The 14,252-nt window shown below is 48.3% G+C and overlaps 1 protein-coding gene across 2 annotated transcripts in view; it reads right to left on the reverse strand.

Moving 5' to 3' along the window:
* MAPKAPK2 (MAPK activated protein kinase 2) overlaps positions 1-14,252 on the reverse strand; it is a 110,966-nt gene that overhangs the window by 15,159 nt on the left and 81,555 nt on the right. Inside the window, exon 11 of one of the 2 annotated variants that reach the window (XM_073319763.2) lies at positions 8,755-10,794. The exons of the other annotated variant lie outside the window; for it this stretch is intronic. The gene's annotated coding sequence lies outside the window, so the exon portion shown is untranslated. Of the gene's footprint in view, positions 1-8,754; positions 10,795-14,252 lie in introns of those variants that run through there. 2 annotated transcript variants of the gene reach the window in all.

The raw sequence follows: 14,252 nt of genomic DNA on the forward strand, positions 1-14,252 counted from the left end.
AGCTCACTCTCCTTATGCTCCGATTTCCATATCCTGAATCTTTTACAATGCCGTCATCAGCCAGCCCCTGCTGCTGATACATCTCAGACACAGTTTCCCTTGCCAATGACGCTCAGAAGTATTTTGATTTCCTCTTCAAAGCAGCGAGGAAAGGTTTTGTCTTCCTTGCCTGAGAAAGGTGCTGAGAACGTTTGAAATAGGTTTTCCAGTGGATATATTGTAAGATCTATTCTAGCCAGATGCATTTGGGGTTACCCAGTTTTCAGTGAAGAAAACCTCTACGGTTTTATGGTTTTACAAGACTAGAATGTGAATTTGGTCCCATTAAAGTTGTAAATGATTGTTTTGTTTTGTTTTTTTTACTACAAACTCACTGGCATATGCCCTGGTCTAATTCCTCGGAGGGGCTGCAACACATAATCACAATCAAGGGGTTACAGTGGATGAGAAGCTGGATATGAATCAACAGTGTGCCCTTGTTGCCAAGAAGGCCAATGGCATTTTGGGATGTATAAGAAGGGGCATTGCCAGCAGATTGAGGGACATGATCGTTCCCCTCTATTCGACATTGGTGAGGCCTCATCTGGAGTACTGTGTCCAGTTTGGGGCCCACACTACCAGAAGGATTTGAAAAATATTGGAAAGCATCCAGCGGAGGGCTACAAAAATGATTAGGGGACTGAAGCACATGACTTATGAGGACAGACTGAAGGAACTGGGATTATTTAGTCTGCGGAAGAGAAGAATGAGGGGGGATTTGATAGCTGCTTTCAACTAAAAAGGGGGTTCCAAAGAGGATGGATCTAGACTGTTCTCAGTGATAGCAGATGACAGAACAAGGAGTAATGGTCTCAAGTTGCAGTGGGGGAGGTTTAGGTTGGATAGTAGGAAAAACTTTTTCACTAGGAGGGTGGTGAAACACTGGAATGCGTTACCTAGAGAGGTGGTGGAATCTCCTTCCTTAGAGGTTTTTAAGGTCAGGCATGACAAAGCCCTGGCTGGGATGATTTAGTTGGGGATTGGTCCTGCTTTGAGCAGGGGGTTGGACTAGATGACCTCCTGAGGTCCCTTCCAACCCTGATATTCTATGATCAAGGTGGAAGGATGCATAAGAATGCCTGTAGGACCCCACTTGATTCCCAGGTACAGGCTTGGTAAATCCCATGAGAATACCCTTTGTGGTCCAGTTCATGTTGTCTGGATAGTAGGGGTGCCAACCCTCCAGGTTTGGACTGGAGTCTCCCAGAATCGGCATGAATCTCCCGGTGACTATTGATAGCAATCTGAGAGATTTTAATAGGATATTTTAAGAAAACAGCATTATGTCATGTCGGGAGGGAAAAAAATCTCCCAGAATAGCTTCAGTCGGAGTTGGCAACCCTGCTGGATAGAAGTGCACAGTCATATGATTGGAGTGCACCAGGGGAAACACTACATGAGCGAGTTTTTCCTCCCTTTTCTCTGTCTTTTAAACTCCGGTTTGGAAATTTAAGTTCTGCTTGGTCTGGATGAATCAGCATTAAGAAGCCTAGATTATAGGATTTCATCCACAAATAGCACTGAGGACTTCGAGAAATACCCTGTGCTTCCTCATCAGAGTCATCCTTCACCACTTCTGCCTTTCAGAGAAACATTTAATCTAAATAAATAAGATAAATGAGATTCATTAAAGAAAACTTCAGCTGGTCTAGAAAGCAGTTACAACAACAACTTCCATTGTGGGGAATAATTTAGCGCTGGCAAAAGATGCTGAGTTGATCACCTGAGATACTGCAGACCTCTGATTAGGCACAGGACAGGTATAGCACTGACAAGAGCAAAGCAAGCTTCTTCACGCTTGTTAAGAGCTGGTGTAAAGAGCCACACAAAGGAAGCTATTTGGAGTGCACAACTTCCGGAAGTTGTACTGGTCCTACAGAACCCTGGCAGTGTACCACAGAGTTTTGAGCACCATCTACTGGTACCTTATTAAATATTTACATATAGAGAGACATAGAGCACTCTCGTAACAGCGCCCTTCCGCTACTGAAAACTGAATAATGTCAGTTAACTATATGGTCTTTGAAATTACTAAGCAACCTGATGACTCTCCCGTTTGGTGTGGTTTTATTCTGAATCCCTTGCTTCTCTGGTTGATGGTCCTCAACATGACCGTCCTGTTAGATTTTCCAAAATCACCTTTGCCGACTTCTCAGGGTTGCCAGTAGCTGAACATCCTTCACTATCATCACCATTCTCCCCTGGATCTACATCCACCTAGAGGGACTCATTTGGGTCATCCTTCGAGGGCAACTGTTCCTTACCACCGTTGGCCTTACTACTGTTCTAATGGTGGGGGTTGGGGAGAGTAGGGCAGCCTTGTCACAACATTGTTCAACCAATGTGCCCCAAGACTCCACTTAAGTGCTCAGCTCCTAGGATGACTGGGGAAATAAAATCCATGGACCGTTCAGTCCTTGGCCTCTCTGCCAACAAGACTGGTAATTACTGCCAGCAGTGAAAGACTAGAATTTCCCCCAATTCATCTTATACAGATCTTAATGAACCTGGGATCAGATGGTAACAAACTGACTATATCAACCTGGGTTGGAGTCAAACCTGTGACCAAAACCAACAATCTTTCACTGGTAGCGAGAAATGGATATTTTTACTGCGCAGGAAATTTGCTGCTAAAAATAAAGGAGTCGGGTGACAGGAGAAGCTCCTTTTTCCCTGCAAACTATTAAAAATTTTAAATGTTGCGATGAATCTTTCATACATTCCTCTAGAGTCAGCAGGACACAGGTACAGTCCCACGGGTTTACTTGAGAAGTGCCATGTAGACGAATCACTGCACAGGTACACACACCCCCAAACCCCTTTACAGAACACACACTGGTTACATTTGGTGGGACTGGTTTTTAAGGGGCTCCCGTTCTACTGTCTCATTTCCACACCTGCAAGTCACTGTGGGCCCAAATGACGGCAAGTTGTCTAAACAATGCACCAACTATGAGGAAAGAGAGTGGTAGGTAGACATCTTCAAGCCATCATTTGTCAATGCAAAACAGCACCCACAATTATATGTAGGTGCAAAATGGAAGACTGGTTCTAAATGCAAGTTTGTAATTAAATGTGGCCTGTGACAATGTGTGGAAAATGTCTTCCTGCCTTTAATGGTAGTTACCTGGAGCTACTACTCAGCACACACCCTCCTTACATTACAGTCAGTTACTGCTGACCATTTCATCACAATAAGAAACACTCTCAATTCACATATACAGCATGCCATAGACATTACAATCAAGAGTGTTCAGGGATAACCAAGTATCTCACAACGGAGTTATTTACGTCTTTGTTGCTTCAATGGATGCTCTGTTTGAGTAACAGTGTCCTAGGATCATTGAAAGCCTCTACTCGACGCACCAAGGTTCTCTATTAAGGTTAGAAACAAGCAACATTATTGAGTATCGCCTGACTTGGAGCTCTCCTTAGAACTAAAGAAAAAACTCACTGAGGGTCTGGCCCCTGTGTGTTCTGGGTCTTGTGCAAAACCTGGGAAGGAGCATTCTGGAGCAGTCTCCAAACTCCGGGTCCAGAACGGAGAGTGGAATGTCCCAATGGACGTTACAACGACCAACAGTCCAACAGCAGCATCACTGAGGCTATATTTGCTGGGCCGGGGGTTGACAGTTGAAAGGAAAAGTCACATCCAGTTTGCATAAATATTCCCAGCAGGAAAGGCAGGGTTTAGGGCGATATGCAAGTATTCCATGTCTCAGAAGAGAGAAGCCTTGTTTGGACAAGGCTTCGTCATATGGTACATGGCAATACATGGAAGACTTATTCCTGCATTTAACTGTAGTTACCTGCAACCCATTACTCTGCAAATACCTTCCTTACATTACAACCAGACCATCACTGCGCTCTCAGATGAAGTCACACAGGGAAATGATAAAACACAAGAACACCCTATCACCTGTGGGTGAACACTTTCCTATTAGTCCTCATCCTCAAAGGAAACCTGCACAATGCTTACAAAAGACAAGCATGGGAGCATAAATTCATAACTTTGCTAGACACCAAAAACCACGTTCTTAATAAAGATACTGGATTTATGGCTTATTACAACAATCTGTAACCCTTTAGCCCCCATTTTCATCCTAAAACTAAAGGCATATTAATGGGATTGAATGGTTCTTAGAATATGTGATAAACTATTTATGCTAAACTATCTGTTTGATCTTGTACGCTGGGTACCTTTCCCACACCTGAAGAAGAGCTCTGTGTCACTCAAAAGCTTGTCTCTCTCCCCAACAGAAGTTGGTCCAATAAAAGAGATTACCTCACCCACCTTCTCTCTCTCTCTCTTCTAGGACCCACACAGCTACAACCACCAATTCATACAGCATTGTTCACTGTCAGTCTCTTTGCAGAGAGAACCTGTCCTGTGTTGTTTCTGGTTGAGCCTTTCAGACTGGAGCAACAGAGGATGCCCCTTTTAGGTATGAAGGGAGTCCGAGATGAAGATGGTCTCCCTACATAGGGGTCAGGGTGGGAATAGCTTTGTTGGCAGTGACTAATTAGTTCCTGGGCCAAGCCCTGAATTCTTCAGAATTGCATTGAGATTGGCCAAGTCACCCGGGCTAGGTAGCAAGGTGCCCATTACCACGTGGGCGATGTGCACATGCTGTGCCCTTCCTCCAGAGCCATGCGATAATAATAGTTTATATCACAAGCCAGCATTCCCACAAGCAGCACTTCTCACCCACTCTGCAGAGAGGCCAACGCACTGGAGACCACAGCGCTGATCATCTGGTTGTGAAAGCACAGATTATCCTGTGATAATCTTGTTCCAGTCATAGTTGTAGGATAAAACATTTCATCAGAATTATCTGTACAACCACTCCTGGTTTCCAGTTACGCCTGAGGCATTTGCAAAAACAAATGTTAGCAACTGAGGTTGTCATGTTCTTATCTTACCGCCACTGATCTGTGTCTCAGATCGTGAACTTCCAGTTGAAACCAAAAAAGAATGGCTTCTTGTAAGGCCAATCAGAGGTCAGAGCAAACAAACAGGTATATTCATTAGGACTTGCTGTATTGCTATTAATCAGTTAAAGCAGCACAGTAAGCATTCGTAGCACTGGATGTAGTTCCAGTCATCTCCCCTGCTTGCAGTCTTAGGCTCGCTACACTGCAAAGTTAAGATGAATTAAGTTACGTTGACATGCTGCCATTGCTATAATTAAACTGCTATTGCATGATCCTTGTGTCAGCGGAGCGCATCCACCACAGCAGCCCTCGCATCGACCCAGAAAGCCATGCACCATGGATCGCTATCCCACTGTGCGACTGACCGCAGGGTGCTTTGGGAAAGGTTTGCAATGCCTCATGGGGGGACAGGTTCCGTGACACTTGACACTGGTTTCTCGATCCCATTCCATGGGCTTCCTACTAGATTTCCAGCTGCTTTTCAACTGCCCTGGTAACCTTCCAGCCAACCATTGGGTCAGAAAGCCTGGATCCTGCACTGCTCTTCAGCACTGTGCCGTGTGTTATGAACACAAGGCTATAAGAGGAGCTGAAGGGCTGGGGGGAGGGGTCTATTCACCGCCACCCTTACCCCAGCCAGCCCCCTCCTTGTAGAAGCGGAACGTCTGCAGCTCTGCACCAGAAGCAACTATTTCCCTCCCTTGCCGCCTGCCACAGCTCTTTGATGTTTACACGGCACAGCTGCGCGTCCCTATTGTAGCCCTTCTCCTCCAGGCCCCAAGCACGCTCCTGAAACTGGAGCGGGGAGGGCTGGCAGAGCTTCCTCTCCCCACAGACCCTCCTGTGTACTCCAGGCAAAGGAGTGTGTTTGCCGCATGGAGCCGGCCTGCTCAGCTGGGCAGTTGCTATGTGAGCTCTCCACACCGAGGAAAACAGCGAGAGCAAGTTTAAAACTTCCTGGGGCTTTAACAGGCTGGGGCGTTCACCGGTGTACCTAGCTACAGAGGAGCAGAGTTCAGAATGGTGACCAGAGTGGTCAGTGTGGGCATTTGTGGGATGCCTCCTAGAGGCCACTTAAGGCAAGGTAAGCAACGCAGAGTTTACACGGACCCTGCGTCGCTCTAACTACATCACCCTAAGCTCTACACCTCTCCTTGAGGTGGTTTTATGTCGGCATCGCGGGAGAGTTAAATTGGCGGGAGGAGCATTGCAGTGGGCACACCTCCATAGTTAGGTCAACATCAGCTACCTTATGTCAACAAAACTGTGTAGCATAGGCATGGCCTAAGGAGCCTTCCCACCATCTGGCTGCCTAACAATTCATATAACTAGACCTGGCAAAAGTATTTGAGCTCCTCCCAAACACAGTAGTCAGTGGAGTTTACTTCAATTCACAGCAACAAATGGTCTTTGCCAGGAGATCCCACCTCCAGCTGCCGCCACGGTCTGATGTAGTGTAAACCCATCTCATTTATAGTAATGCAGTACACTAGAAAACAAAAGGCAAATTCTCAAAGGGATTGGTTCGGGGAACTATGGGGGAAAGTTTAGAAGCACATCCACGTTTTAAAACATTTGTCCATCCCTCTTTGAAACACCCTCCAATGACTATTGTTCATATTATAATATTATCTACAGAGCCCATTGTGGTAGGTATGGTACAAACACATAGTAAGAGTCGGTCTCTGCCCTAAAGAGCTTACAGTCTAAACAGACAGTCATCATCTCCATTTCACAGACGAGGCATTACATAAGAACGGCCATACTAGGTCAGACCAAAGGTCAATCCAGCCCAGTATCCTGTCTGCCGACAGCGGCCAATGCCAGGTGCCCCAGAGGGAGTGAACCTAACAGGTAATGATCAAGTTATCTCTCTCCTGCCATCCATCTCCACCCTCTGACAAACAGAGGCTAGGGACACCATTCCTTACCCATCCTGGCAAATAGCTGTTACTGGACTTAACCTCCATGAATTTATCTAGTTCTCACGGACAAATTAAGTGCCTCATGCAAGGTCACATGGAGTATGTGGAACTGGGAATCAGAGCCAGACCTTATGAGGCCCAGTTTAATGACTTAACCACAAGACCTCCTTTCCCCTCTCATCCCCTCTGCAGGTTTTCGCTAAAGCAGTTATATAGGTTTTGCCTCGTCTCTCCCGCAACCAACCCACTCATCCCATACAAACCAATGCACTGGGGGCGAGATACCATGCCCTTCCACCCACAGAAGATGTGGACAAGGGTATCCCTGAAAACCTGGGCTGGCCCTTTCTTTTCCTATTCTATTTATTTACCATGGTTTTGTTTGCTAGGGATTTTTTTCTTCTTTCAAACCAGGAGGAGAGCGCGATTGTGCCTTGCATGAGTAAGACTCTGTTCTCACCAACACCCACACATTGACACAGCAATTCCTTTTAATAGCTGCATCTTTACAGAAAACAGATCTGTGCCCTTTTTCTGCCCCCTCCCCCCCCCCCCCCCGCAATACATATATGTCGGGGGGGGGTGGGTGCAAGAATGAGAAGAGAGGTCTATCCGGTGTGAGGAAGGCACGGCTTTCCTGGAGTGATGTCTACACCACCGCTTTTGTTGGGAAAACTTTTGTCGGTCAGGGAGGTGAAAAAAACACACCACAGAGTGACATAAGTTTCACTGACAAAAGTGCTGGTGTGGACAGCGCTATGTCGGAGGGAGAGCTAACGCCGCTTGTTGTGGGTGGTTTAATTATGCCGGCGCGAGAGCGGCTACACGAGAGACCTTACAGCAGCACAGGTGCAACGGTACATGTCTGTAATGTAGACACAGCCAAATAGAGAAGGAGAAGCCAAAGCTGGGGAGTGGAGGAGAAGGAACTAGACTGAAGCTGAAGCTGTGAGTGAAGAGGGCAGTGGTGAAGACCCAGTAGGGTATGTATGGTTGGAGGGCAAGATGGGGGAAGGACCTATAAGACCAGACAGAGCCTGGCTGGAAGTGCCAGGAGGAAGAGACGAATAGAGCCTGGCTAGAGTCTGGGGAAGACAGGACGTTGCTGGGAGATGCAGTAGGGACAAGCAGGATTACATCAGGCCCCCTCAAGTGGCCCTGCTGTCAAGTGGCTACAAGATCCTCCCAGACTATTCCTGCATTTAGAGCAGTCCATTAGCGAACACCAAGTTCCAGCCCACTTGCTGCAAAACTCACGTGGTCAATAAAGCCTCGGTTATTTCCCTTCTCTTTGCCCCGAGCCTATTCCTCCCCCGACATACTGGAAATCTTCATTCTGGAGTTGAGATTTGTGCAAATGAGCGCTGTGATTTAAAAAAAAAAAAAAAAAAAAAAAGGCTTTCTGTAGGAAATGTGAACCTCAGACTCTCCCCCCAGAGCTGGGGTGGGGTTTTTTATTGCTCATTTGGTATTTGTTTATATGAAATAATTTTCCAAAATGTAGAGTTTGCGCAAGCGCTTCACGCTAACGGCAGCCGTGGGCCGAGACCCTGGAAATACCTGCCTACACTTCACACCTCTCTCTGTGCTGTGCGTTGGTACAGTCCCACATTTCCGCTTCAGTAGAGTAACCACAGCACCAGATCATCATGCAAAAAGGACATGATTTACTGTTAGGGTTCGATTAAGGCCTCGCCCTTTTGGAACTTAGCAACTAGAGGAAGTGACTCCTCCTCACACGTCTCCTGGGAGGAGCACTTGGAGGAGGTACATTACTGGTGCACTTCCCTTTGGTCCCCTCCCTTTCTGCTCAGCACAGCAGTACTGGCAACCCCTTTCCAGGAACCTGTGCAAGTTGACATTGTGCCTTTATTTCCTTAGCATTGTAATACATAGTACAAAGTGACAGCTAACATGTCCTGCCACCTCCTAGAACGAGAAAGGAACTGAAGGACTGTTCTATGGCTAAAGCCCTGGATGGGGACACAGGACTCCCGGATTCAATTCCTGGTTTTGTCACAAACTCCTTGGGCAAGTCACTTGATCTCTTTGTGCCTCAATTTCCCACTCATAATACTAATTCCCTACGTCACAGGGAAGATGTAAGGGGAAAAAAATCGATTAAAATTCAGATACATAAAGCACTCGTCACCATTGTCCGTAGAAAAGATCGCAGATGGGCATAAGCCAGATCTCAGACTTGGCGTGGGGGGAAGATGCCAAATCCTCATACCATTCTACAGCCCTAGCTTAGCGCTGCTCTCGCCAATCTAAAATAAATTCCTTGTAACTAAAAGAAAGTCCTGCAAGGAAAGCATTAAACTGGAAAAAGTAAGACATATAGCCAGAAGCTGCTGACGAATTCTTTCATTAGCCCCTTTTGCTGCTGGGATGTGAAACACATTCAGAAGATACAAGATACTGAGCTCAAACCACCATAGAATCTGACGCTGTCTGGGGTCTGATCTTTTAATACCACTCTCTCTCTCTCTTACACACACACACAAAGCATGAGCATGCACAGGTTGGCATATTGTACATGCTCAAAACTAGACACAGGCATCAATTTAGTCCTGAGGGCACAACAAATAACCTGGTTTTGCACATGGAAAGTGTGCATGAAAAAAATAGGTGAAGACCACCAGCCTCTACTTTGTAACAATCAGGCCCTGGTGTATGCTCCTGGTAGGTCGGTTGCAAACCCTACATTCCATAGCTCACCAAAGCAGCTAAAGCACTACGCCGGAGATCAGCGGACACCATAATTAGTTTGAGCACTTGCAACAGCAAACACAAGGTTTCTCTGGCTGCCTGACTCCCGGGAAGAGAGTTCACTTTTGCACCCGTGTCGGATCTCGGGGTTCAGCTCATGGCCTCTCACTTTACATTTAACACACAGAGATTATGCAAATTTGAAATGTTTTGCTAGCTTCTTGCTTTCCGGGAGTGCAGCTCTAAACCACAATGTTTTCTGACAGTTTTAATATGAGTTGTCATCACAGTACATGGGTGAAACACTCCAAGGCTATCTGTGCAGCATCTGGTCTGCAAAAACCAAAAGCACGGGAATGGGAGAAGGAGATGCACATTGTGAGCGATTTCTAATATTCCCTCGACTTCCACTCCTGTCAGCATCCATCGCTTGGCCTAATGAAATCACTTGTACAGCAGAAAGCTAGGATGAAATGCTAACATGAAACATCACGCCCAGAGATTGACAGAGCAGGTCTTTAGGTGCTCAGAAGTCACTGGGAGTAAGATGGGGCAGGATTGCTAAGGGAGGAGGTGTGTCTAATGGTTAGAGCAGGAGATGGCCAGTCAGGACTGTCGGGGCCAAGATTTTCAGAAGGCACTAGTAGTCTGGGGGGCTTCACTTGGGACAGGTTAAAGAGGACTGACTTCCAGAAATGGCTGAGCTCCCACTCTGAAAATCTGGCCCCTTTCTGGTGTTTTAAGTTGGGCTCCCAAAACTTGAGGCTCCCCCCCCCCCCCCCCGTAAATCACCTGCCACTTATGGAAATCTTGGACCAGGATTCTGTTCTCACATAGCAGCATTGGCCAAGCCACTTTCTATCTCTGTGCCCCTGTTTTCCCATATGTAAATTGGGGGTACATTTACCAATGGCACAGATGGGTTGTGAGACTTCATTTGTTAATATCTGGCGATACTCCGAGGACAGGTGTTATGTGTGACATATTCTTTACACAGCAGGAATATTGCTGCTCATCTTCAAAGGGTGTTCAGTTAATGAGTTTCTACAAAGCATTGTGAGATCTGTCATTGAAACCCTAAGTGGACCAGGTATGTGCCATCAGCAGCACTTAACGGTGACACCAGCAAGCCCCTCAAGTCAGGTAGAATCCAAGATCGGGAAACTTCTGTCTTCAACTGGACCTAGGTGTGAGAATGAAGCAACATTGCTCAGAATGGAGAAAATGCTGTGAAGAACCACAGTCCTCCCCTTCCATTGACGGTGCGTCGGGAAACTCCCCCCCCCCAACTTTCCCCATCCTCCCCCCATTTACTCAAAAAGTCACAGGAACCGTTAGAATCCTTTTCAACTGAAGACCAAGCCCAGCCAAAAATGTTTTTCTACCTCCAGCTGGCTAGGAACCTTCTCCTCGCCCTCTCTGTTGAGGACCTGAACACAGTAACTCATGATCTCCAGCGTAAGTTATTGCAACTCACTGCATCTGAGGCTGAAGGTGAAAGCAGTGCACCACTTGATGGATCACCAGCAGCATATGTGCTCCAGTCCCATGATGGGCAATCCAGTGGTCCAAGGCCTTGGAGAACTGATCTTCAAAGCCTTTGATGGGTCAAGCCCCAGCTGCATCCCAGTCCATCAACCACCAAGACACCTGCCCTCTTCTGAGTCAAAGCAGAGCACAAAGCCCAGTAGGAAGCTTGAAAACTGGAACCATTCCCAGCTGGTCAAACTGGGTTGAAATGACCTCAGAGTAGGTCAGACTAACCCAGAGCTTGGCCGTCTCTCAGGACTGAGAAAGATTTCCCCACCGTAACATTTATATTTAGATATGCCAGGCAGAGCTCCATATAACCAGGGAAGGCAGGAGGCTCCATGGAGTTCACTAGATACCTTGAGCTGCTGATCTAATTTAGTTGGGAAGTGTTCAGTTACCGTGGTGGATGGGTGAAGCAGAAAGACCTAAGTCAGATTTAGAGGAAAAAGATTCCATCCGTTATTTAACAGGTGATATCAGAACATACGTCAATCCAGTGGCGGATTAATGATTTTGCCGTCCCTAGGCCCAGAAATAATTGCCGCCCCCCAGCTCACCTCCGCCTCCTCCCCTGAGCGCGCCGCCGGGTCCTGCTTCTCTCCGCTCCCTGACAGTGCTTGTGCACAAAAGAGCTTCAGGAAGTAGGGGGGAACGCGGCGCCCTCAGGAGAGGAGGCGGGGCTGGGGCGGGGATTTGGGGAAGGGGACCAGTAGGGAAAGGGAAGGGGCAGGGAATGAGGGCGGGAAAGGGATGGAGTTGGGGCGGGACCGGGGGTGGAGGGCGTGAACCAGCACCGGGGGAAGCAGCCTCTGGCTACTGTTATAAATTTGCCACCCCTGCAAATTTGTCGGCCTAGGCATTAATACGCCGCTGCGTCAATCCCTGCTGGCTGGAACGGAAAAGAAAAAAGTAACCAGTCTCCAAAAGTGAAATCATACAAATCACGTAAAGCCCTTTGCGTTGCTTCCTCCCACCGCGTCTGCTCTCTGTGGTTTGGCAAAGCTCATGGGCAGCCCTTTCATGTACCCACGCTGGCAAGTGCTCGCCCACAGCTACAAGACTTGGGGTGGAGACAATAAAAAAAAAAAATCATGCCAGGCAGGTACTGACGGCAACACCTCCAGAAGCTATGGGATGAGGAAAACGAACATGAGCTTGGCAGGTTAGCACTGAGGCGTAGTGACACAGCTAGCTGTGGTGGGGGCCAACAGCAAAACCACAAGGGCGTGTAGGCTTGAATTAAGATGCATTAGGTGGCCCCTGATGACAGCATCTTGTTTCTCTGGTCAAACTAGAGCTGCCTCAATCGCAGGTGTGCAAGGACCCAGGAATAGGATGCCAAGGGCTGCTGCAGGTCCAGGATTTAGATGGATTAACTGAGCTGTAGGGGCATTGCAGGTCAGAATCAAGGTGCAATGGAAAAGCCGTAGGGGTGGCCGGGGCTGGATTAGCAGGACATGCTCTGGGTCAGGTGCGAGACGCAGCGGCAGAGGTGCATGAAACAGCCCAGATCATGTTCTGAGTCTCTCTCAAAGTTCAGAGGTGTTCAGATCTGGAGGCTGGGTTTAGTGCCGTGTCTGGTTTGCACAGTGTGGGGAGCTCTCCCTGCACAGGGTCCAGTGTCCTGCACTGGACTGGGTGGGGGCCATTATGAGGAAAACCTCTCAAAAATAACCCCCTCTCTGCACCCCCCAACACTCTTGAGCCAGTGGGAAGCTGAAAGTCAGAGTGAGTGGGGGGCTGTTCTGGCCCATAGCCTTCCGCCGAGCTCATACCCACGGACCTCTGATAGTCCACAGCATTGTGCCAAAGGGCTCTCTGCCCTGCACCACAGCCATGGCTGCTCCCTGCACTCAACTTCCGCTTGGTACTGTCTTATAAAAACCCAGCACTGCCAGGCTGGCCTTTGTCCCATCAGTTTCCTCAGAATTTCCTGACGGAAGCAAAGAACTAAAGTGACAGGTTCAGATTAAAAAGCAACGGTTGGGAGAGAAATAACCGTGCCCTGCGTAGGTCACCCCATGTCCCTCTTAGGTACTTGTGTGCCTCCCAACACCCTAGCATCCAAGCGCCTCACTGTCATATATTTAGCCTCATCGGACTTTTATTGGCCGAAGCCCAGGAGGGTGTTGGTGGACCCCGGGACTTTCTCCTCTTCACGTCATTGGCCGCAGCAGGAGGACTCAGCAAACGCCAAAGAGAAGGGCGGAGAGAGCTGCTGCAAAGGCAGCCCCAGCGCTGTGTGTACGGGGGTGCCTGCATCAGAGGCAGCAGCAGAGAGAGCTTTGAGCCGAGCAGCAGCAGCCTCCCAAGGGCTGAGAGTTTCCTAAGAGCTGAATGGCATGAGGGGCCACGTTCACCCGTCAGCAGGGCCGGTCACTTTCTTCAGATCCCGCTCAGCCCTCTCCCAGCCGAAGGAAAGACCAGCACCAGTTGCACTGCTAATTGCCTTTTGCTGTCCCGTGATGTGTCCCCTCTCCAAAAACCAATACAAAGAGAGCTGGCAAATGAATCCCAAGGAGGAAAGGAGCTTTTTCTCCCAGGATCTGCAGCTGGCCTGCGAGCATCTGAGGAGACCCCCTTCCGGTGCACAGTTAGTCCCCCTTCCCCTTTCTATACCCCAGCTTCAGATGTGGCTGAAAAAAAATCAAACTAACAATTACAGGCAGCTGAGCCAATATTGGATGAACAACTCCCTCTGCTGGCTCTTCCATGTACTGCTCGATGCTACTTGCCAAAGCCATGTCCCATCAAGCTGCCACTCGGTCCAGGTCCAGCACCTGTCCTGCCGTGGGGTGGGTGAGCTAGGAAGCCACTTGCAAAGACTTCGTAAGAATGTGAGTGCATACACCTTTCCCCTCCCCACTCCCCCCATTTCACAATAATCGGATCAGAACTTCGCACTGGGCCCCGAATCACCCAGCCCCCAACCAAAGGGGTTTGGCAGCGCAATGTTCCATGCACAATGACAGGGGAAGGGGGTGATCCTGAGCTAACCCACCCGTGTAATTCTACTGCTTTGAGCACCAGCCAGGAGGACTGTCCTCGCCTCTGAGCAAAATCCATCCCCACTGCAGAGGGGGAGGGAGGGAGAGAATCAGAGTCCAG

The sequence above is a fragment of the Lepidochelys kempii genome, chromosome 21, assembly GCF_965140285.1.
Source record: "Lepidochelys kempii isolate rLepKem1 chromosome 21, rLepKem1.hap1, whole genome shotgun sequence".
Classification (NCBI taxonomy): domain Eukaryota; kingdom Metazoa; phylum Chordata; order Testudines; family Cheloniidae; genus Lepidochelys; species Lepidochelys kempii.